Source organism: Porites lutea, chromosome 5 (genome assembly GCF_958299795.1).
Source record: "Porites lutea chromosome 5, jaPorLute2.1, whole genome shotgun sequence".
Classification (NCBI taxonomy): Eukaryota; Metazoa; Cnidaria; class Anthozoa; order Scleractinia; family Poritidae; genus Porites; species Porites lutea.
The window spans coordinates 35,769,427-35,793,345 of NC_133205.1; the positions used below are offsets into that span (position 1 = coordinate 35,769,427).

General features: G+C 38.5%; 2 long non-coding RNA genes across 2 annotated transcripts; both read left to right on the top strand.

Annotated features, from left to right (window-relative positions):
• Positions 1 to 1,449: 1,449 nt before the first annotated feature.
• LOC140936798 (uncharacterized) lies at positions 1,450 to 15,757 on the top strand. Its single transcript, XR_012165411.1, has 3 exons — positions 1,450 to 1,793; positions 9,510 to 9,685; positions 14,973 to 15,757. It is a non-coding gene; the product is annotated as an uncharacterized lncRNA (long non-coding RNA).
• A 3,047-nt stretch (positions 15,758 to 18,804) lies between these two features.
• LOC140938942 (uncharacterized) lies at positions 18,805 to 22,996 on the top strand. Its single transcript, XR_012165581.1, has 4 exons — positions 18,805 to 18,853; positions 19,821 to 19,966; positions 20,956 to 21,081; positions 22,739 to 22,996. It is a non-coding gene; the product is annotated as an uncharacterized lncRNA (long non-coding RNA).
• The last annotated feature ends 923 nt before the right edge of the window (positions 22,997 to 23,919 follow it).

The window sequence follows — 23,919 nt, forward strand, 5'->3', positions numbered from 1 at the left end:
TGCCCTTGATAAATGTGAATATCTTGTCACTATCTTGGCATAATAGGGGTGGGGGAGGGGGAAGGGGAGTCCAAACCCGCCTCCCTTATCGCATCCCCGCCCCTTTTTTCATGGTTTCCTCGCTTTAGTCCAGTCTTGAGATACGAAATATCGGTTGCGTAATTCCCCCTATTTTACCAGCTTCCCACTATTTTGGGGCTCCCACCTTCCGTCCTTTCCTCTCCCGCCTCCCGTACCCCTTCGTCCCCTATTCTCCTGGTCTCCCACCCCCCCTGGTGCTTATTTACAACTACCCCTTGCGTTCCAAAGGATTTCCTCAAAAAGACATGCTTTCTGTGCACCAGGCGGCTTGAGAAATGCTGCGGTTCTTGAATCTACTTGTTATCATTCTTCGATATAAGGGCGCTGAATTGTCAGTGGTTAAAAAAATGAAACAAAAAAAAAAAAAAAAGCGATGAAACACCAAGAGCCATGGCTCTTGGAAACACTGATAAGAAATGCTTGGCAAAAAGGCCATAAAAATTTTCATTAATTAGAGAAAAATAAAGCTTCAAAAACAGTAATGGATTGAAAGGCACAGCTTTGATTCCTATGTGGAGTCAACGCACATCGATGCAGTTACTTTGTCCAATGAAAAACCTTACAAACAATCTGGATAATTTTAATCGCATTATTTAGATGTCTTTTTTCTTTCATTTTAATTTTCGTTACCGCGTTCCCATGTACTGACTAAGCTCTATTAATATCCAAAGGGGAAAATGATGCCAGGCTGGAATTTCGAACTTGAAATGTTTAGTCAGCCCCTAATTTGTCAAATTCTTTTCAGGCAAAACTTTCGAACCTTTATATGATCCTAAGTTCTGGTTCAGCAGATTTCATCGTAAACTGGGGAGATCATTTACGTGTCAGCATTTTTTTAAAATTTTAAAATTTTATTTTCTCGTAAATAAAATTATTTAAAGTAAGTAGGCTTAGTACACTTTGTGTTGACCAGAGTTAACCAATGTGACCGATACATATTTGCTTTCACTGTTCTTGGCAAGAGTCTTGCACGAAAAGGTCACCTCTCAGACCGTCAAGAATTTCCGGTTATCTTCATTAAAATTCAATCAACATATATGAAGTGTACAAAAACCGAAAAAATACGTGTAATACCATCTGGACCGACAAAAGCATAACATCATGATACGAGAATTATTCTCTGCGTATTCTTTATGCACTGATTTTAGTACACTTTAAGTTCTTTCCACGATGAGTGGCGTTTAACGTTATCTGTTATACTGTTACTATCGTGGTTTTGGTGAGATAAGATTGTGCTTTCAGTGCTGTTTTTAATAAATTAAATAAGGTAATTGTGACAGTGCTATTAGCTTGCGTGAACGGGTGTTACCCAGATCGTGACCTTGTCCAGTCAAGAGTTTTGAATAGCCGGCAAATAACAGACGAAAATCTGAACGTCAAAACTTTGGGGGAAAAGAATTTTAAAACTAAGATAACAAATTTTCTTAAAATCCCTGCAATTATTCTCTTACGCTCATCAAAAGTTCTAATTAGTTTTAATTTCCTCTCAACTGGAAAGTAACATTGCAAAGATAAGGACTGATCGTGCAGATATGACAAGTTCCCAAGTGTGATCTTTTCGGATACGATCGGTATCTACCAATCACAGCCCATTCCTGATTGTTTATTAAGCGAGAGAGGGAAATTCAATAATTTAGATTGCCAGGCGGACAAACACGAACAACGACACCCTTTGTATTAACGTGGAAGATTGCTACAGCGCCGATTGCAAGGTAACCTTGAACTTAAAAGGAATCCACTTGATAGCATAAAAAACCTGTGTCTTGTATTTGTAAAATGTGATATTTTCCAATTTGTTGCTGACGATACTGTTCTTAACCATGGGACGTACAGGTTTCCGTTACTCTTTGAAAGTTTTTGGCGGGCTATTTAGTTGATACTGGTCTGACAAGGTGATAGTCTCCTGTAACGAAAGCGTTCGCTCAGGCAGACAACTCGTGTACAAATGAAAAATCTGCTGATAAAAGCTTAATGATATTTGCCTAACGCCTTAAATTAAACAACCACGCATTTTTATTCTACTGATTACACGGTCAATAATTAATCTCGGTGTTCCCTTGTCGGCGGTCTCACATTCAAAGTCATGGAAATCGAATAGCTGACAATATTTTGTCGCGTTTCACCGCTTTGCGGCAACTTTGAACAGAAACTGGCAAGTAATGAGGTTTAAATTTCAAATAATTTATTTCACATCAAAATTTAGTAATAGAGGAATGGCATCCAATAAATTTAAAACAGTTGAAAATAATGACGTTGGGCTATCTATGGTTTCTCTCGTTTCAGTAAAGCTTTATAGGAAGTCGTAATTCTCCTGGACCGTTTAAACAAAACCAGAGGCTTAAAGATATTATAACCCTTAAAAATATCTCCCAAACACTCAAAAAATAACAATCTTAATTTCCACAAAGAAGCTTTTGTCGTAATTAAATATCTGGTAATCATACTTCTTGCAACAAAAACACTGAATTTGATTACCTTTGTGATTAATACAACTAATAAAACTCTCTTAATAATGAATAAAAATACCCGTTTTGGCGGCCCGACTTAGCTTTTAAATTAAAACTACAAGCTAACGATTTTGGGTTACAACAGTAGTTTATTCCGGCGACCATCATGGCTAAAATTAAAATTCAGGTCGAAAAATCATGTCTCGCTGTGGTAAGTCGGTTAAGTCTACCATTTTTAAAATCTTAAAAGTAAATTGCTTCTTCTTGCAGATACAAAATAACGGCTTAGGAAGCGATTAAGTATTTTGAATGGGCGAAATTCTCTTGCGGTCCGCGGGAGTCTTTCATCCCTTTAAAGAGAAATATTCTAACTGTTCCGCCCTCTGTTTTTTTAAGTTATTGACTGTATTCATTTAAAAGATTTTTATTTTGCTGTGATCCGTTCTTTAAGTTGTCGTATACTTAAAAAGCCAACTAGTGGTCTATTATCAATGCTGCGTTCTGATTGGTTGAGCGACTACTAGGTTATATGTTATAGCCCACTAGTAGAGAAAAGCGCCGGCTTTGAAAACCAAAATAATAGCAGCTGAATCGCGTTTTGCTAGCTAAAGTTGCTTTGTCTCGATAGTTTTGACCAACTAGTTGGATTTTACTGAAACAATTATTCCTCTCGACCTCATGGCCTCTGAGTCAATAGCCCATGAGGCCGAAGGCCTCATGGGCTATTGACTCAGAGAAAAAAAAAAGTATACCATTAGCTATACTAAATCAGGTTTTATAATTTTGTTTCAAAATCCAAATGGACGCCACGCGCTTCCATTTTCGATTTTCATAGAGTGCCGAAATATCAGTTAAAGCCACGTGGCTAGCTTGCGAATACAGCTGTCTCAGCGAGCGGGAGAGACGGCTTGTATTCGCAGGTTACAATACTAGTCAAAAATGAAACACTCGTGTGCCGTTTCCATTTCCATTCCTCAATGGTGATTTGGGTATCACAGTCGTCTCATTGTTCCAAAGTAGCGCAACATTGGGGAAGGATAGAGTCACACTTCAGTGAGAACAAAGGAGTTGAAGAATGAATGTAAGAAATTTTCAAGAAGAGTCAAGAGAAATGGGTTGTTTACCATTCACCAAAATTGTCCGGGAAATCCGGCTGGAAAGTGAACGGAACACGACTTTTTGGATCGCTCCAGCGGAAAATTTGCGGGAGCAACGAAACATCTGAAAAGGTAGTCCTGTTTTTGCGGGCGGAATATTACAATCGGAAATTAGTGTTCCATTTCTTCAAAGTCAACTTTAATACCGGTTCAGGCCTTTGCGGTCGTTTTCCGGTAAATGGATCTGATTTGTACAAGTGGTAAACGTGATTCCGGGACGAAATTCACCACGGTCGTGAATTTTGCGTACCATTTGCCTATACCGTGGACCGACCGGTTTGCCTATGTAAATGGTACACAACCACGGTGTCTGTTTAAAAACTAACGATTTGTGACTAGTGTTGAAGCCACGTGCCTCTTCCGATAAGATAATTAACTACGACTAATTCAATTAACAATTAACTGGCAACGACTTCCCCTGCGGTACTGTCTTTCAACTTAAGATCCCGACACGAGCTTTGCAGTCTTACAGTCTTGCAGTTCTTGCAGTCTTGCCTGATGAATTCTGTTTCACAATTCGATTGAATTCTATGTACTCACGGCGGTGAAGTGTCCGGCAAGGCAATTCTTTTTTAGAATGATTCTATATTCACTTTCGATCGTGTTCAAAAAGTCTTTTGTTATTCCAATGCTTTCGAGCTGAAGTTCCAGAGTCTGTCCTTGGATATTTACGCCTGATATTACAAAAACCCCTCGAGAGGTCCTTATCATTCATCAAGAGCTCTTGCTTTCATCGGCGGTATTGGAAAGGTCCTCGATTCTTATTTGACTACAGAAAAATTCCTTGAATATTTACCATTTGTTTTTTTAAAGATTTGGTAGAGTCGGACTAAAGCTGCTTTATTTTAAAAAATACCTCAACATCCTTCTTTCAGTTCCGCAAAGCCACAACCATCACTTTTATAATACAGCATATTTATTTCTTTGAGGTGTTAAAAAAAATGAAAATAAACCAGCTGTTGTACATTAATTAGATCAAAAAACCACGAGCCCATTTTAAAGCTCTTCCGCTTTGCATTATGGGAACGACGATGCTGTAAGGCCAATTTGCTATACATATGATTTGAGTTACGGTAAGCAGTCAAATTCCAGCCAATTGGATATTCGTAAAGAGACAGGAACGAAGAAACAACAATCATCAAGAGCTTATCCTTTCTTGAGATCATACATTGTAATTACAGCTGCTGATTGATAAATCATTATCTTATATTCAATTTACAACACTAGCTGCAAAGGACCACAGACGAATCTGTCGAAGAACGTAGTATCTACAAGAAATCTGATCAGGAAAAAAAAACCTTGGGAAAAAAAACACAACAACAACAACAACAAAAAAACCACAGAGACACGACAGCAATAAAACCTTGACAGAACGGTGTTGTAGCCCAAGAATTCTCTCTTGCATAGTACGATCAGCCTAGCAGATGTACGTGTGTTCAAATCTTACCTTTACTCGATTTTTGAACTGTTGCGTGGGATTCTCAGTGGGTTGGAGTTATCTACGGTTACGGCTTAATATTTTGGCTTCTCTTACGGTAGCCTGCGTAGCAAGCCTTTCCAATCGAGTTATTGCGCGAAAGTTAGGGCTATTCTCACGGCTAACGGTTGATTTCTCTGCCTTATGGTTAACAGACTTCAAATGAAGAAGAAAAATCATTTTTTCTAGCTTAACGAAGAAACCGTTGTCTGATTTTTTTTGTCTATTGAGTCCTCCTTGTAGGCCTGTAATTCGTAGGCTGGTCATTTTGGTCATGGTTGTTGTTTATGATCTTCTAATAATTCTATCAATATTGTAGACTCTTGTGTAGAGTATATGCAGTTAGATAAAAGAGAGCTTTACATTATACAGCCCCTTCAAGGCTCGTAGAGGTAACGTAGTGAATGTCAGAGGTGTAGACCTTTTTTTAATTTGTACAATATGCTTTGTTTTCGCCACTAAAATGCTCCATATTTCTACTAAAATGCTCGGTCTACCCCCAAAATCACTAAAATGCTCGATAATGCTCATCATACAGAAGCTTTTTCTTATTTATTTCAACGTGAAAAAAAAAACACGATTAAGCTGTATTCGAAAAGCAACAATGTATTCATGGTTTTAATACAGAAAAATAAAATAGTCCTCTGTAAACGGCTGTTTTAGGGTGGCATTCGAATTTTGTTTTCGGAATTTCAACGTTAAGTGTTTGTTTTTTCTTAATTTTTTTTGTTTTTATTTTGTCCGAAAAATATAATAATTTTCCGGAAAATTCCACTAAAATGCTCAAATAATGCTTAATGCTGTTGCCTCACTAAACTGCTCGAAAAAATGCGAGCATATTAAATGTACCGAAGTCTAAAGAGGTGCACTGGGTGTGAGTTAATTTTTTGCCTGAAAGCAAAGTTCTCAGGCTCAGTGGCCTTTGCATCATCCATGAGCATATTTCTATCAAGTATTTTGCTTGGTTTTGCTCATCTGTTCTTATGCTCATCTTGTTCCCCATAATCAAGTAAATATAATGCCACAGTGACCGATCGGGTAAAGAGAACTTGGAACTTACAAAGGTGATCGAACGATAAGAATATACTCACTGAAAGAAACGATGCATTTAGCGTACAAGTAGACTCTCCTAGGCACTTGGAAATAACATTTGATTCCAACTTAACGTGAAAAAACCACATAATCGAGGTTTGTTTGAAATCATCAAAATCAGTGAATGGGTACCTTGTATAAAGGGGAACAAGTTGTCAAAAGCCATACTTTTGTTATCGGTTATTACACTCCGTATCTATTAATTAAGTCTCTTATGGTGTTCATGTTTAGGGTTAAACTTTTCCCTCATTGGGCTTACACCATTATTTGTTATATGGAAAAGTGAATCAGAATATATCTTCTCGGAACCCAAATCCCATTCAATTCGGCGGAGTCTTCTTTACAAATCCCTCAACCTACTTGTCCCCAATGATATTATTCACAGGTTCATCCCTATTAAGACATTTTTGATCTTGGAAAGACAGAGGCAGCGATTAAAACAGGCGGGTCATGAACGTCTTTGGATCAAAGTCTCGCGTTTCAGTATGATCCCCTCGGCCCTCGCCGCGCTTTCGATACAGTTTGATAATATACACTTAATGTCAGATCCCGAGGGAAACAGTTAGTTTTGTTTTCCCAAGAGTCCTGATGTTTCCCGAGACGAAGTCGAGGGAAACATCGGGACTCGAGGGAAAACAAAACTAACTGGTTTCCCGAGGGACCTGACATTAAGTGTTTTGTTATATTTCTAGACTTTCACTTCAACAGCAACGAGAGAATAACCGGAGCGAACCAAAACAGTCGACTCGGTACTTATAGCAACACAAATTTAATTCTCAAAACCGCTGAATGAATGATTTACAAAGTACCTTCCCTACATTATCTGCATCATTTTCCTCCACTAGCTGCTGTTTTTCTTCTGGGAACTTCTTGGATAACTTTTTAAATCGTTGCTTTTTAGCTTGAGGCTTCGTGTTTGTGTTGTTTTGTTCATTCACGAAAAAGAAAACTGACAGGACCTGGCAGTATTTTCCCCGCCTTTTGTCACGCCACTTTCCACCATGCTTTGATCACGTGCTGCAATGTATCCCGAGCGGGGTACATTGCTTAATGTATCACGATCGGGATACATTTGATTTTAGTCAAGGCCATGTGACCAAGAATCAACCAATGGCAGTCCCTGTTTAGTTGAGTGAAAGTCTAGGAATATAACAATGGCGTTTACCATAATTTTCGATACCATGAATTCTTCAGTATTTTTTCCTAATGTGGCTTCGTGTTCATTGTCAAGAGAGGATAAAGATAAAAGATATACTGTTTCATAAAAATACTGAGAAATAGATCCTTTAAAATGGTCACGACACAGAAACTTAGAATTACCCGAAGCTTCTGAGAAATATAAGAAACAGATAGAATACTTATCATATCATTACACTACACTTATCTAGAGGTTCGATTCCCAGGGGCCGGAAAATATGCCTTTCTGCTTGTTGAATTTCAAGAGGTTAGTAACAGTTGTTAGTGATAGAGGATAGGAGGACGTTCTTTCGAAGCTTAGAATTGCATATTTTCTACTTAAATTGTTTGTCTGGCCTTTTTGTTTAGACAGTAAAACAGTGGTTTAAAGGATAATGAAAATCCATTTTTGATCATTGATTTTTTTTTTTGAGGAAGTGGAGACGCGTTTTGAACTATAACGAAATATATATGATTTTTTTCATTTATAATTCATTCCCTTCGCTATTTCCAGAGTAATGAATGGAAAGCCCTGATTCCATGCCATTTTAAACCGTTCATAAATGTACTAAACGAAACAAAACTCCAGAGTAACTGAAATGACCGTTTTGCAGCAGAAGTCAAAGGTCTTAAATCAAATCTTGATCAATCTTGTTTCAAGAAAGTTTCAAGCCAACTGGTCCATTGTGTTTTTCCTGTAACAACAACTGGTCAACGTACAGCACAGGTACATTCGCGTAGGCCTTAGGCAGCGACATAACCATATCACAAAGAAACGGTCGGCTTGCTTGCTTTCTTGATCGACTACAGGCAGCCCAAGCTCACATGAGAGTTTGATCGTCTCGTATTGCATAATCCTTAACATGGCCGTGAATATAAAAGGATTTGTAAGGAAATTCAGGTAAAAGATTCAAGAAGATAGAGCCAAGCTAGAATTTTCGGTAAAATACACCTTACCCTATTTACTTTGCTTGTTTTTGCTTGCCGTGTGGTTATTTTCCTGATCAATTGCGATTTAAGCGATTTCCTTTCACCCCGAGTTTCCATCGACCTCACAAGACCAGCTAATCTGTGCAGACCACGTGAAAAACTTTCCTACGGGACAGGGAGCCGGGAGATTTGAGACCATGGACTCAGGCTATTATTTTAATGGCAGCTACAATTTATTAAAGACGCACCTGGATTGGGAGCTACCGTTTTAACTTTTCTAATTTCAGGGGCACCCAACGAGAATATAGTTCAAAACCACTTAAACATAGCATTGTTAAACGTATTTTGGTATTTAAACGGTAGATATAGGCATATTTTTATCCCCTAAAAATTTTTCATCTGTTCGGATTTCCTAGCTGAAAGTCTAGTGATCCGAAAATTATAGGGATCAAAACTTACCTTTTCGAAAATTTCAGCCAGAAAAAAGGCTCCCGAAAATTCTAGGTGACCTTTTTAGGGTAAAAATCCGTTGAAAATAGGCAATTATACCATTTTTTAGATGTTCGAAAATGCTAGGAGAAGCAGGCAAGCAAGAAATTTTACAACAAATGTTCCGAAAATTCTAGATCTCAAATCGTCTTCCGAACAGTTATTTTTCTGAAAATTGTCGTTGGGTGCCCCTGTAATTTGAGGTCATGTCGTTATCGAAACCCTAAAGTCTCAGTGTTCACATGTTATTCTCCAGACTGATCTATATACATTTCCTTAAAGAATTGGTTGAGAGAATTTAACTAAATGATCAAAGCATTTTCTCTTTGGTGATCACTTCTTTTAATTCTCATAACCTCTTCTCTATATGATGTAATGATATTGTAAGGAGAAAATATATGTTTGTCACATCTGAGATCTGAGGTTAAACGTTTTATCACCAACAGGTTGCAGTGCATGCTATTGCATGTGCATCTAGTCACACCTCTGTGTAACATCAATGTGGCACGTGTTGTTATTTTTTTCCGTTGTTATTTCATGATTTTTTTTAAAATTTCACTTGACTATTTGGTAAGTTTTGGGTACTATCGTGTAAGACACACCTGAAAGCATACAAGTTGTTTGCTTATGAGGTGACCTTTTGCGATATTTTTCTCCCAGTTGCATCGTTTTATCCTGTGAAGATGTTGCAAACACCTCTACATGTTTATGTGCTGTTGTTGATGAGTCTACTTATCACCGATGGAGTTAACGGAATTCGCTTCCTCAAAGGCGCCTCAAATCAGTTTAGAAAGCGAAAGTCTATTGATAGGGAGCCTGACAATTCATTGGCGTGGGTAAGTCAAAGTTATATTTCATTAATTAATATAACTAACGTACTTACTCATACTTAAATCTTGAGTAGCGTGCTCTTGGGATTATTAAACGCTTCAGATAAACTAGTTTGTTCAGCTTGTGCACTTTTGCTGCGATATTCCAGGCTTAGACCAAAATCTCACTACCGGAAACGAGATGACTGTATCTTCAACCACGGTTCCCTACCACTCTCGTTCTCAAAGGGTGAACTTTGATGTTGGTTTAAAGCAGCCTATAGAGTATTCTTGAATTTATTTAACTTCAACGCTAACCATAAAATGAAAGTAATTAACTAAATATAAGATTGGCTTAAAAGAGAGGAAAATTGATAACTAAGGGTTAACAGACATTGACATCTATGAATAATGACGGCGGAAAGTCTCGCAAACCAGTATAAGAAGCGGCACGATAGGGCATGTTCTCAACCCGCCTTAGCTATTGCATTTCAAACTTTACGACTTTCGAGTGGAAAGGGCGTCACTAAAATAAGCATATTAAACTATAAGAGAACATTTTTTATAGAGTTTGCTCAAAGGCATCCCGCAAAATAAACGTTTCTATGACGTGATTGCTCTGGAAGGTTTTTTCAGATACAGTAAGAGCGCACCAAACAGTAACACTGATACCTAACCGTTAGGCGAAGCGTTCAACTGTTTAACCGTCTTGTAGATTTTGAATACGTTATGGCCTTGTATTATTGGTCAGAGTGCAAACACGATTGAATGAAGGGGCTTGACATAGTGTCGCTTCCTAAGGTTAAGACAGGCGGGATTCAGGCTTTACCCTGTGATACGAGAGCAGTGCTCAGAGCTATGAAGCTTACTGTGAGCTGCTCACTTTACGAATTCGTAATATGACGTGAAGGATGAAGACGTGAAAGTGAAATTATAAACTTTCATATCTATTTATACATTTGAATTGAGAGGGGAAAACTGAACACGTGAAAGATCATCGCCCTTTGTGCGCAACCATAAACTCATGAGTGAATGACTCGAACACATTAGTAAAGACCGCCATATATTCTTTCACGTGTTAAATCTTTTACCCGCAATTCATATATATGAAATTTCAAATATTGAAGCCATATCCACACGAATCCAGACATTTTTGAAACCGCATATTTTGCCTTAAACTGCTCTGGAGAGCGGTTTCAAAACAATGATGTTTCCGGCGGTGACCGGCTTCACTGGCTTCGCGTGAACTGAAGGCCGATTCGTGTAAAAAAAGTATGGGGTTTCAAAAATATCCGAATTCTTGTGGGCGTAATCTTATATTAAAGTCTAGCTGCGGTTACACTTTTCCTTAGAGCTTCCCTTTGGGAAATAGCTTGAGTTGGCCGCTAGCTCATTGTGGGTTTTAATCAATTCTAAGGGGAGGGTGCACCAGTCAATTGCGCCATTTCTTAGTGGTGTACCCTCTCCTTAGAAAAATCCTGGATCCCCCCCCCCCCCCCTGATTTCATAGTTATATTCCAAGGTTATACGCATATAAATTGCCCTTGGGCCCGATTTGGCGGTGAACGTCCTTCTAAACTTGCAGGAAAAAGGACTGGTGTAAATCGTTTAACGTTTTCGTTTTCCAATCCTACCCTTCTGACTGACTCCGCATAAATAAACTTTAGCGAAAGTGATTCAGCACTTATTTGTCAGTTTTCTTCACTAATCCTCCAGACAGAGTGCTTGTAGCTTTCTTTATCATAACACGTCACCTTTTTCCCCCCAGCCAAATTTTGCAGAACAACTTCCTAAGGACTGAACACCCGCCCCCAATCTCTCGGTTTTATCACAATAAGCTGTGCCAAACAGAGTCAAATTTTGTTGAAGCGCAGTTTTCTTGTCTAGAAACATATAACTGTAACTTATAAAATGTTCTTGAACCTTTACTCTGAGATCCAGTTATGATAACACAAAATGACACTCTAAAAAATCTAGAGAAATCTGAATGCAACTGTGGATTTAAATTTTATCCTGGATTAGCGCTAAAATCGGCCTTTCAGAAAAGGGGGAATAAGATCTGTCACTAATTGCAAAAGAAGCTTTCTTACCTCTAGACAGTTAGATTAAACCCTTAAATGATTATATAAACTAAGCACAAGAACACCTCAAAGTGGGTTTCACCGCATAGGCCACTCTTTCCTTTAATATGAAAACGAAACTCTGACTACCGTATTTATTCGATTAACCTCCCTGGGCGCTTATTAAATTTTTGGACCTTGAGAGTGGGCGCTTATTCGAAGTGAGCACTTATTCGAGGCTGGGCGCTTCTTAAATTTTCACCATTTTCAGCAAGTGTAGTATGTTTATTTTGCAACAAAACAATAAATGCTAATAACAAAACGCAAAGAAGTAACAAATCAAGGTTTCTGTAAAATACTCTGAAGAAAACTCCGACCTCGGGGAGGTCTCCTATTAGAAAGCTTTAGATCCGAGTTTACCGTGAACCTCTAACCGCGATTTACGGTTACCCGTTTGCGGTTCGACGTTCAAACATAATTCGATTTAGATTGGCGGTGGATTAAAGAAGTGGATTCTGGTTTATTTTTCCATTTAGAAATAGAAGAAAAATCAGCCGGTGAAAATAAAATAAATTTACGGTAACACTGGGTTATCTAGCAGCAAAGAGCTGTAATTTTTTACATGAGTTCTTCTTGCAATTTTACGGCCGCCATTTTGAATCACCAGCCATGAATGACACTTGTTTTTAAGATCCAATAGGATTTATCAAATTTAGCATTTCGCCCGAATTTGTGCCTCTGTTAATGGATAAAGACTTGCTCCACAAGATTTTTGTATCATTACGTGGGATAAAACAAGAATTATACGCTAAAACCTTTCAGATAAATGACATACGTGAAAACGCACGGCGTAAACCTCAAACGTGACGCGAAAGACTTGTCACGTGACCTCCAGCGGTTAGAGGTTCGCGGCAAACTCGGATCTAAAACTCTCCAGTAATTAGTCCTTATTCAATTTCAATTTCAATCTCATTGTCACTTAAGTGGGTGGGGTGGAGGTGGGCGCTTATTTGAGTTTGATTGGGAGGAGGGGTTGGGCGTGGGGGTGGGCGCTTATTCGAGGCTGGGCGCTTATTAAATTTTTCTGCCGTTAGGATGGGCGCTTATTCGAGGTGGGCGCTAATTCGAGGTTGAGCGCTTATTCGAATAAATACGGTAAACTGGAGGCGGATTGCTTCTTTGATTGATTATATCATTCAATCAATCAATCTTTCATTTGCCACTTAATTACAACTGTATTACATCTATAACATAATCTATTAGCAGGAGATGTCTGCAAGCTCAGCTGAGCTTTTCCGGGGAGGTCCCCTTTAATTTATGCATTACAAACATTCGTATTGAATATGGTGGCCTTATTCGTCTTGAATATGTTGGCAAGAGTATTACACTGTATATATGTTCCACTATGTAGAGTCAGTATATTTCTGTTGAACAACTATTTGAATTTTCTTTTAAACTACTGCAAAGACTTAATTTCCTTCAGACAATTTGGCAAACTGTTCCATATCTTACTGAGAAACGTCTATAATTAGTTCTTTCATACTTAATGTGTACTTTGTTAGCGGAACTTGTATTAGTATAGGTAATAGCATGATCTGTAGTGATATTTGGCATAAATACCACAAGTGATATTTCAAAATTGTTATACGTAATTTCACGAGCCGTCAGGCGAGTGAAATTTGAGACAATTTTGAAATATCACGAGTGGTATTTATGCGAAATATCACGTACAAATCATGCTATTATTTGTTTATACTACTACCCATATTAGATTTGTAATTTTCACACGTAGGTATTTCAAATTAAGCTGAAATACCACTGCTCTAAGCCAATCAAATTGCAGAAATTTCTCATGTAGTAGTATAATAGGAATGAATAATTATTATTCTCCGAAAGGTAATCTGAATAAGATGGCGGCAATTGTCCTCTAAAGAAAGAATACATGAATAGTGCCAATAGATAAGAGTTTAACTCATATATTGTTAGTAAATTTTAAAAAAAGGCATACAAGCCTTGTTTCCTGTGTAGAGAAATCATGGAAATTGCGATATTTTCCTCGAGCCAGGGACTAGTTATTCGCCCTATATGTAAGGTAATCCGGATTCTGGAATCTGTGAATTTTTTGTTTGTGAAATCCGTAATCCTGGGTCCAGTTATTCGAAGGCCGATTAGCGCTAACCCGCGGTTAAATTTTAATCCGGGCTTCTTTCATTTTCTTCTGTTCAAAAGCATCTTCTCGGATAAATTTCCTTACTACTTTTAGAGTATACAATCATAAACTTAAATCACTTATAGCGCGGAATCCAGAATCCAAGACTGTCTTGGATCAATATCTTACATGGGGCGAATGCTATTAACAAAGTGATTGAAAAACCCTGTAATGTCGTCGAAACTCTAAAATGAACTGCTATGTCTTTTATGAAGAGTGTATTACGACAGCGATAAAATTTTAAGATGAAAATTGAGCGTGAACAGCCAGCGTCTCTAGTGTTTGGCACATGTTACCTCCTCTAGATGTGATATCCCCTCTCAGTTCTTCTAAAAATGGCTTTGCCGCGAGGATATTGCTGTTATAAGTCAATCCTTTCTAAATTCATTACTTAGAGCCTTTACTTCAACACAAAACGCTCCTGTAGAGGTAGAGTGGTTTTCGTTTGAGTGTCGTAAAACCAAAACCAAAGTAATTACTCTGGCCAATCACATAGGACACAGACAATACATTGAACCAATCAAAACTCGAAGTAATTACATGTGGCTGATGCAAAGCGCGGGAAAATGCATGCGAGCGCGTCACAATTGGCTTTGGTTTTACTTCTGATTGGATGAAAAGGTGACGCGAATCTTTTAAGCCAATCGCATCGTGTAGAAAGTGCAAAACCAATTACTTTTCGACACTCAAATGAAAACCGCTCTATTAATCAAACAGATTTCATCAGGGAGCACTAACCATAATAGTATTTTGATCATTTTTGCTGGCACAGTTTTAAGCAACTTTTTTCAAATTTCAATCCACGTCTATCCTTGCCATCTGTTTTAACTGACGAAAGGAAACAGTTTCAATGTCTAAATACATGTATATTCTTAAAGAACAAAGCAGCACCATTATTTTTTAAATTCAATTGATGCAAAAAACGTTTTAGCTTTATAAAAAGATAGCAGATGGCGTGACATAGCACATGACGTGACAATGCCCCTTTAAAAGCTTCAATTTTATGACGCTCTTTCATTTACTATTTGTTGTTTTGTCTTCACAGTGTTCTCGGTCGTGTCCACGCGTCTGTCGAGTGAAGGCAGTTGACGGGCGGTTTGATCTACACTACAGTGATTGTGACTGTGGGGTACATTGCTATTGTGTCTACAGTGAAACGCGGGGCAGCAATTATCTCTACAGATGCACGCCAGTATAAACTCGAGGAAACACCTTCTGGTGTTCATTGGATAATTTTTTTTAACGAAAGACCTGCCAATAATTAGTAGAAGATTCAGGAACTAAGACGGCTCTCCGAGCTGGTAAAATGGGAAATAAGAATGTATATATGCATGTGTATGCTACATGGAAAAAGCTTGTCTGGTAACATTGGCGTTGTTGTAAAGGTCCGAAAAACTGCAAACTTTGCGCTGATAGAATATTATTTATTTTATTTTGACATATCTGGGGAGCGGATTCAGGGACACTCTCTTTTGATAGGAGAGTGATTCCAACTTGAACACGGTCATGAAACTACAGCTTCTATTGGTTTCTCTTAAAGGGCGAAATTTTATTTTTTCGAAGTTTCGTCTTTTAAGCTAATTCGCCACTTAAGAAACAAGGAGGGAACTTGAGATGTAGCCTGCGTGGATGGGAAAGGGAGTTTTAGGCGCGAGAGAAACGCGAGGGGGCGCGCGAGCAGGGAGGGAAGGAAACCCTCCTCCCTCGCGCGTGGTCTCGCGCCCTAATTCCCTTCCCCTTCCTTTTCGAACGCCTGCCACCCAGGCTAGTGGAGATGAACTGTCTCCAGTATCTGTTTCTGGGATCTTTAGTGGGGACGCGACGGTCAGCTGATGGCCATTTTTTGTACTTGTTCCTGGTAAAAGTTAGTCTGCTACACATCCGTTTTCGGTGTCGTCACGCAACGCTCCGCAACTCGACGCTGGGGAGGAGCGTTGCGTGACGACACTGAAAACGGCGGCTGTATAGCAGTTTGATCCAGTCTCCTTCTCGCTTCTTAAGTGACGTATAAGGTGAACGTTAGCGTCGTCTGCCTTCATCAGGCGAAAACGCGGGCGTATTTTAAGACGGTTTGCACCCCTCCCCACCCTCCCCTCCCCTCCTCCGCAATTGAAAAACTAGCTCATGCAAATGAACGTCATTTACTTTTTCAGGGGATCGGTGGGAAGTCTTTTGGTTGAAATAATTCCTCTTAGCTTTTTAGGGATAGGTTTTCTTTTTTAGATCTGAAAAAAACTTTTAGGCTGTAACGAGAACATAACTTTCATTTCTTTCATGCTTTGTTTCTTTTGGATTTGTTTTTGTTTTTGTTTTTTTCTCAGACAAGCAATTCGTGTTGAAGAATTGTACGGACTAGATTGGATTATTGGAGTACTTAATATCCGAAAAATGCCCAGAAATTAACATTATTTGAGGCTTCGAATGTTCAATTCTATATCTTGACAACACTCGCCATGAACGAGTGAGACACAAGTTGAATACAATTATCACCATATTTTTTTAAACTATTAATTCGAGCGAAAACAGGGATGTATCATGCTTCAGTGTTCTCAAGTAACCTTAAACCGCATACAGTATGAGTTCTCCAAACTGGCCAACTGGGATATAAAGGACCTCTAGGAAAAGACAAACATCATTCAGGTTTTGCCAGGGGGGTGGCTGGCAACTGCCATTGATCTTGCCGCTCTTTGGCTCTCCAAGGTCGCCCCTCTTCCTGGATTTTGCAATTGCTATCTCGGTGACCATTTTTAGTGTCCAGTACGTGTCCACAGGCCAAATAACTGTTTTGGTCAGTGCTGTTTCTACAGCTGTCAATAAAATCACCAAAACTTCTAACAACACTTAACCCTACCCAAGAGACTATAAAGGGGACAGAGAGGGCATCCCCCATATACACCCTATTCCATAGGTAATTCGTCTCGAGTTATTTTTAGAATGGGGATAAAGTTACCTCGCGTGAGGCGTGGATGTTTCGTAGAGGTTTCGCATGACCAAACACCGTGCAAAACATGTCGGGCGAGAGGCAATGAAAGCGTAAAAAGATCGAGAGCATTCCTGAATATTGAAGCGAAATGAGTCGGCGCTCACCTGGGAAAAAGGAGTCACTGGACAACTAGAACGTCAAAAAAACAATAGGTTTAATTAGCAAAACAACAACTTCGCACGTGCAACACACTTTTTTGTTCATTTCTTTCCCGTTTTTGCACGACTACGACGTGAAAATGCCTAATTTCGCGTTTTATGGAGGACGTAAATAAGCAACGACGAAATTTTATTTCTCTTTCTGAGCTTGAATATGGTCCCTTGAAATTCAGTTTTAGGAGGGTTCGCCTACAATTGACAAAGTAAGTGGGTAGGAATAATCGCTATAAAGACTGAAAAAAATAAACATCAAACCAGAAATTGCTCTCTTCAAACTGTAAATTATAAATGATCCTGAGAGAATATTCAGTGTGTTAAGGTCTGTTAAGGATTTCCCTGCTCTACTGTTAGCTCTATACAAGAGAGAAAGGGCGATTCTTTTTTAATTTCGGTTTCGCTGACACAGCTTTCGTAGAAATCTCGCTGTAGTCGTTTTCGTCGACAAAAGGAATAGCAAAATCGCTCTCCGCGTCTTCCCCCATTTTGTTCTGCGTCATTTCGTGAAGGACGCGTGGCTCTCAGCGTGGGTCATCCACGCGGAAGACATTCGCGCTATGTGATTAGCTGTTGTCTAATCCCCCTTGAGATCTGTGGTGTTAAAAATAACTCGAGACGAATTACCTATGGAATAGCGATTCCTTTTTCCCAGGTGAGCCCCGACTCATTTCGCTTCAATATTCAGGAATGCTCTCGATCTTTTTACGCTTTCATTGCCTCTCGCCCGACATGTTTTGCACGGTGTTTGGTCATGCGAAACCTCCACGAAACATCCACGCCTCGCGCGAGGTAACTTTATCCCGATTCTAAAAATAACTCGAGACGAATTACCTATGGAATAGGGTGTATATGGGGGATGCCCTCTCTGTCCCCTTTATAGTCTCTTGTTTAGCAGATAATATGATAAAACTATCAGTTAACAATACAAAATGGACTGGTTTGTTAGCTGTAGGACCCACCCGTATATTCTTTAGATTTTGATTTGAATATTATCTTAGGTCAGAAAAGTTACCGGCACTTTCAAGAAACGCGCCTGAGGGGACGGGAAGGAGAGAAATCTGGGAACAATGTTGTTAACACCTATTCTCCTACTCAGTTCTCCAGGAGCTGGTACCCTTGTTACCACTTTTGACGTTCTATAACTCTTGAATAAGTAAAGAGTAGTACTGAATCACTGCACTTAGCACACGTTTTGTCATTAGCTACCCTACCAAACCCCCATATTGTTTAACTCCCGTTCTCATTTTAAAATGTATAGATTAATAACGAAACTTCACAGTTGGTCATTGAATGCATTTTGCTAATGACACAGATGTACTACTGCTGTTTGTTTTATGTTATTTCTACACAAAAGTGTACGGGTAACCCGTTGCTCCCGAGATAAATTTATCGTGAGTCATAACCATGGCAACGTCAAAAAGTTCAAAGAAAGCGACCATTAGAACTTTATCGGGTTTAAAAAAATCAGACGAGTCGCTATGAAATTTCGCGCGTAAAAATGGCGCTGTACTCGGTGAAAACGCGGGAACTGCTTTTGCTTTAGCGGTAATTTTTAACACCATCGGAGTGTGTTAAAAAGCGGCCCTCGCCACCACAATACAGCTTATAACTTAATAACAGGTATCAAACTAATATTTGGTCAAGATGTAAACTTAACAAGAAATTTAACACACTATTGCCGTAGATAGGCTAGAAATATTTACATTTAGGACAGGCCTTAAAAAGGCCATCAACAGATTGACGCTCGACATTAATAGCTTCCCAGATTCATCCATTTCGGATTTACAGGTTAGCATCTTTTTGTATAGTGATATGGCAAAAATCGTAACTACAACGGAGAAGGCATTATACTGTTAACACAATGACACGTTCATCATAAAAAAACCTCGATTTATTGACGAAAAATATCTGTACAACCATCCCAATTGCAAGTTACAGAGGCACTCAACGTCAATTTTGGGAAAATATCGGTTCGGAAGACGATTTGAGGTCTAGAATTTTCGGAACATTTGTTGTAAAATTTCTTACTTGCCTGCCTCTCCTATGATTTTCGTACATCTAAAAAATGATATAATTGTCCATTTTTAACGAATCTTTACTCTAAAAAGGTCACCTAGAATTTTCGGGAGCCTTTTTTCTGGCTGAAATTTTCGAAAAGGTAAGTTTCGATCCCTATAATTTTCGGATCACTAGACTTTCAGCTAGGAAATCCGAACAGATAAACAAATTTCATGGGATAAAAATATGCCTATATCTATCGTTTAAATACTAAAATACGTTTAACAGTGCTATGTTTAAGTGGTTTTGAACTATATTCTCGTTGGGTGCCCCTGAAGTTATCACTAAAAGGATGCTTACATAAATGGAAATAAGCACAAATTTAGCCTTTTTGGGTTCTTAGACAGGTCCTTATTTTCTTGAGAAAGCCAATATAATTCATTGATATTCTGCCTATTCCGCCGGCCTTATTTCAAAACTGCCTACCAAAGAACTATTTATTTAAAATGACTATAGGAGAAAATGAAGCACTGATCACATGAATTTTGAAGTCCCTTTTCGGAATATAACATACATGTACTTGATTTTAGAAAATAACAACCTGTTTCAAATTTTAGGGCTTATCAGGTTCATGTGTTTACATATAGGGGGTCTAAGCCTAGCAAATGTTAGGTTCTTACAAACAACTGAAGGCTCTCACTGTCTTGCGGGTTTTGTTCTGTGATCTACAACCGTCCTCATTAACTTTTTACTTTAGGGCTGTGAAGGAGAATTGTGACTACCGGTTTAAAATAACGCCCTGCAAAACAAATCATTTGTTATTTGCCGTGGCATTCATCTCTTGACGAGAATAAATACTACAAATCTCTGCCAGAAAACAAGGACTTTGACCATAGTTTGGTGGTAAGTTCGTATTTATCATAAACGTTTAGTTTTCCCAGTTAGTCTCTTTCGCCAAGTGGTCGGTTAGGTACGTAAAAATGTCCCATTTCTTATCATATAAAAACCATGTCTAGCTTGTTCAAACGTTGGATAGCGTTATCCACCGGACAAACTCGCGTATCCAGTGTTTAAGTATATGGAAATCCAGTTGGCCCTTCACTGTATAGAGATTTATCCATTGGATAACATTATTCACCTTTTGAACAACTGGGGCCTCTCATATGTTTAGTTTTGCTTGCAAGTATGTTCACAGGATTTTATGATTTATTAGAAAAGAAATAGGAATGAAATGTAACAACGTTTCCTTCCCACCGTAAGATGTTTCGTTCGAGTTAATCAACTAAAAAAAAACAACATTATTGCATTATTGTCATTCAGTGGTAAATAGGTTCGCGAAGCGTTGGGAAACAAAACATTTGAAAGGAAAAAAGTAAAGTTGGCCATTTACTATTTGACGTCATAAAAACACATTTGTTTAATGTTTGGCCAGTAACTTGAGGCTATAAGGAAATCATTCTTTTGAAATGGATTTTGTCTCCAAGGTTTCTCAAAGAGAAACAACTTTAGTTGAATTTAAAAAATAACTGCCTTTGCCTGGTTAGTAATATTTTCCAATGTAAAGAAAATTATTTGGCCATAGTAGACTTTGCTACGAGTCTTACTTTCCTTTCTTTTGATTTGGCTATCTCTCGTTTTTATTTAAATAGAGTTCAAGTTTGTTTCTTAATCGCGTAAAAGCGATTTTCCGTCACCTGACCGTTTATTAAGAGAATCTCTTCGACACGTATTGAAACTCGGCTAACAGAGGAACTTTCGTCTTGGTCTGTGCTGTCAATATTACAGAAAAAAGGTAACGAACGGAGAATTTTTGGATATTTATTATAAGTATATCCGTAAGGTAGCTGATTATCAACTAACGATTAGAAATTGGATATTTGCTGTGTCCGCAGGAGCGACTGAACTAGACATTGAAGATGCAGCTTTGTTTGTGGAAATGGTTGCTGGTTTTTACTTTGCTGTTGTTACTGCAATCGACGCCGTGTTTTTCATGGCGGCGGCGGCGGTACCGTCCACCGGTAAGGCACCCTAAAATTCTCTTTCTATCATTTTCAAAATAAATAAATAAATAAATAAATGGATAAAAATAATAATAATAATATTAATAGTAATGATAATAATAATAATAATAATAATAATAATAATAATAACAAATATAATAATAAGAACAAAGAATTTAAGGAAAACTCTAGCAAGCTATCCAGAAGGATAATAATAATAATAATAATAATAATAATAATAATAATAATAATAATAATAATTATTATTATTATTATTATTATTATTATTATTTCTATTGATTTTTATTTAACAAACACTAGGGAAATATCACATTAGGTGCTAGAGTAATCTGCTCATGAATAGACTGCTACACGATCAAGACTCCAAGTTCATAGAACAGTTTCATATGTTTGGGCCTTTTTACATGGAGGTGGGGGACCCCAGGGAGGTGAGGTAACATGTGGTGGCGGGTCACCCCACCTATCATGTAAACGTGATCAAATTAAAATGAGAGATTATATGGACAGGCGGGTTACCTGACTACCTGGGGTTCCCCACTTCCATGTAAACATGTCCAAAGTATGAAACTGTTCTATGAACTTAGTCTTGATTATGTAGGAGTCTTTTCATGAGGAGATTACTCTAGCACGTAATGTGATGTTTCCAAAGTGCTTGTTAAATAAAAATTATACAACGCTTTAGATACGATCGTATAGCTTTAGAAGAATCAATGGCAGATGGAGGTTTTTTCCAAGCGGAGATCTGCTTTACATTAGGCCAGATTTTGTTTACAAGAGAAAATTTATTTTTCGACGAGTAAGGAATTGGCTGATATACTGTATTTTTTCTTCACACAAAAAAAATTCTTCATCATTGACTTGCTTTTCCGAGCACATTAACAGCATATTTAATTTTAGGCTTTATCAAACGATCCTATCTTTTATTTTTGTCAAAATAGAAGTATTGAACTAGCGCGTCGAACAGACCTCGCGTCGCAAAACTAAAGCTTTATTTTTCCCGCGCTTAGAACGCGGTTCTCATTCCAGGCTTTTGCTCGGTCACTTCGTTGTAAAAGCCGTCGCGTCCTCGACCTAAAGCTTCCTAATGACTGCGACGGCTACGAAAACGTCACTAAAAAAGTGAATTCGCGCTACTTTAAACTTTATGGCGCTTACCTCCTTCAATTCGTCAAATGTTGGCAAATTTTTCTGGAGTTGAATTCTAAAGGACTGTATAAAAGTTCAGGAAAAGAAAAAGAAAGTCGTTGTCTTGTGTTCACGCTCTCGACAAAACGTGAATTAGTAGGCACTACCACGTTGTAGTCGTGCAGCGACGGCAAAAAAATGTCCAAAAAAGCGTGATGTACGTGCAAAGTTTTTGTTTTGCCAATCTAAACCTATTGCTTTTTTGCCCTGACGTCGCCGAGTTCCCTATTAGGGCCTGTTTACATGGAGTGGGGGACCCCGGTCTAGTGGGGTTGGTTTCTTTTGTTTTCACGCTCTGAGGGACACAAAACAAAAGAAACCTACCCCACTAAACCGGGGTCCCCCACTCCATGTAAACAGGGTCTTAGAGAAACTGAATTCGTTGAAATAAACGTCACTCCATGGCACAATCTTTTAAAGTCTTAATTTTTCTTCAGTCTAACTGTTTCTGTTGTTGCTTTTCTTATAGTGTATTTGCTCTCACAATCCTGTATGTAAAATGGTAATGGGCCAACACAGAAGTTATCACATGGACTGTTCAAAGTGTGGATCATGTAAAATGTCCTGCAAAAAAGATAAGGGCGGTTATATTACTTATTACAGATGTAAACCCTGACAGAACAGAACTCTTGAGTTTAACCCTTCACACTTTCTATTTTTTGTTCTTTGTAAAATTAATGGTATCCAAACATGACCGTGGCAGAAGAAATATTGCTTAATACTAATACCCTTGTTCTTGTATGATTAATGAATGGCAACAAACCGATCGCTACTTCTTAAAAGCCAATAGCATAGGACACAGCCAGCAGCTAGTGTAGGATAAAATTACTGTTTTAAACAGTAGTACAGGTTTTTGGAGTAGACTGGAAGGAAAATGATTGATTCGTTCTGTTAAGGTGATGTTACACGAGACGATTCGCAACGACGACTTTCAGCGCAACACAGAGTTGCAACATTGTTGCGACAATGTTTCGAATGGTTGCAACATTGTTCCAATATTGCAACGCTGTGTTGCGCTGAAATCGTCGTTGCGAATCGTCTAGGGTAACATCACTTTTAATCATCCCGGTTTTGACGGTTTTCAACATGGTAGCAGCCTCGGTCTGTTGTTCGTTGTGTGTGTCCGAAGTCAACTTCGGATTTTTCCAAATTCAAGGCAAAATGGAATCTTCCATCGTATAATTAGTCTCTCGCCTGGTTCTTGCCCACACTTCCAAGTAGGAAACAAAAGTATTAGTGGTGGGCCATTTCCGGGTCGTTCTCGCTACGACTGACAATTAGACCAAACGTTCTAACATCAGGGACGGATCTAGGAGGAGGGTGCAGGGGGTGCGCACCCCCCCCCCTTCCTGAGATAACCTGCGGTTTTCTAATACAACTGGTATTCTGCAAAAAAAAAAACAACAACAACTATGTGGTTTATTGGTGTTGAAGTAGAGCAAGAGACGAGTGCACCCCCTCCTGAAAAAAATCCTGGATCCGCCCCTGAACATTTATGTTGTATGGTTACTTTAATGATCCATTGTAATTGAATTAGCTGATTTTCGAGCTGTTGGCTGCTGAGACACTTTTGTTGTGAATTTAGTCAGTTGGCGATAAAAGTAATAATAACGAGAGGTTTTTCATAGTCTCTTATTTTTCCATAAGATC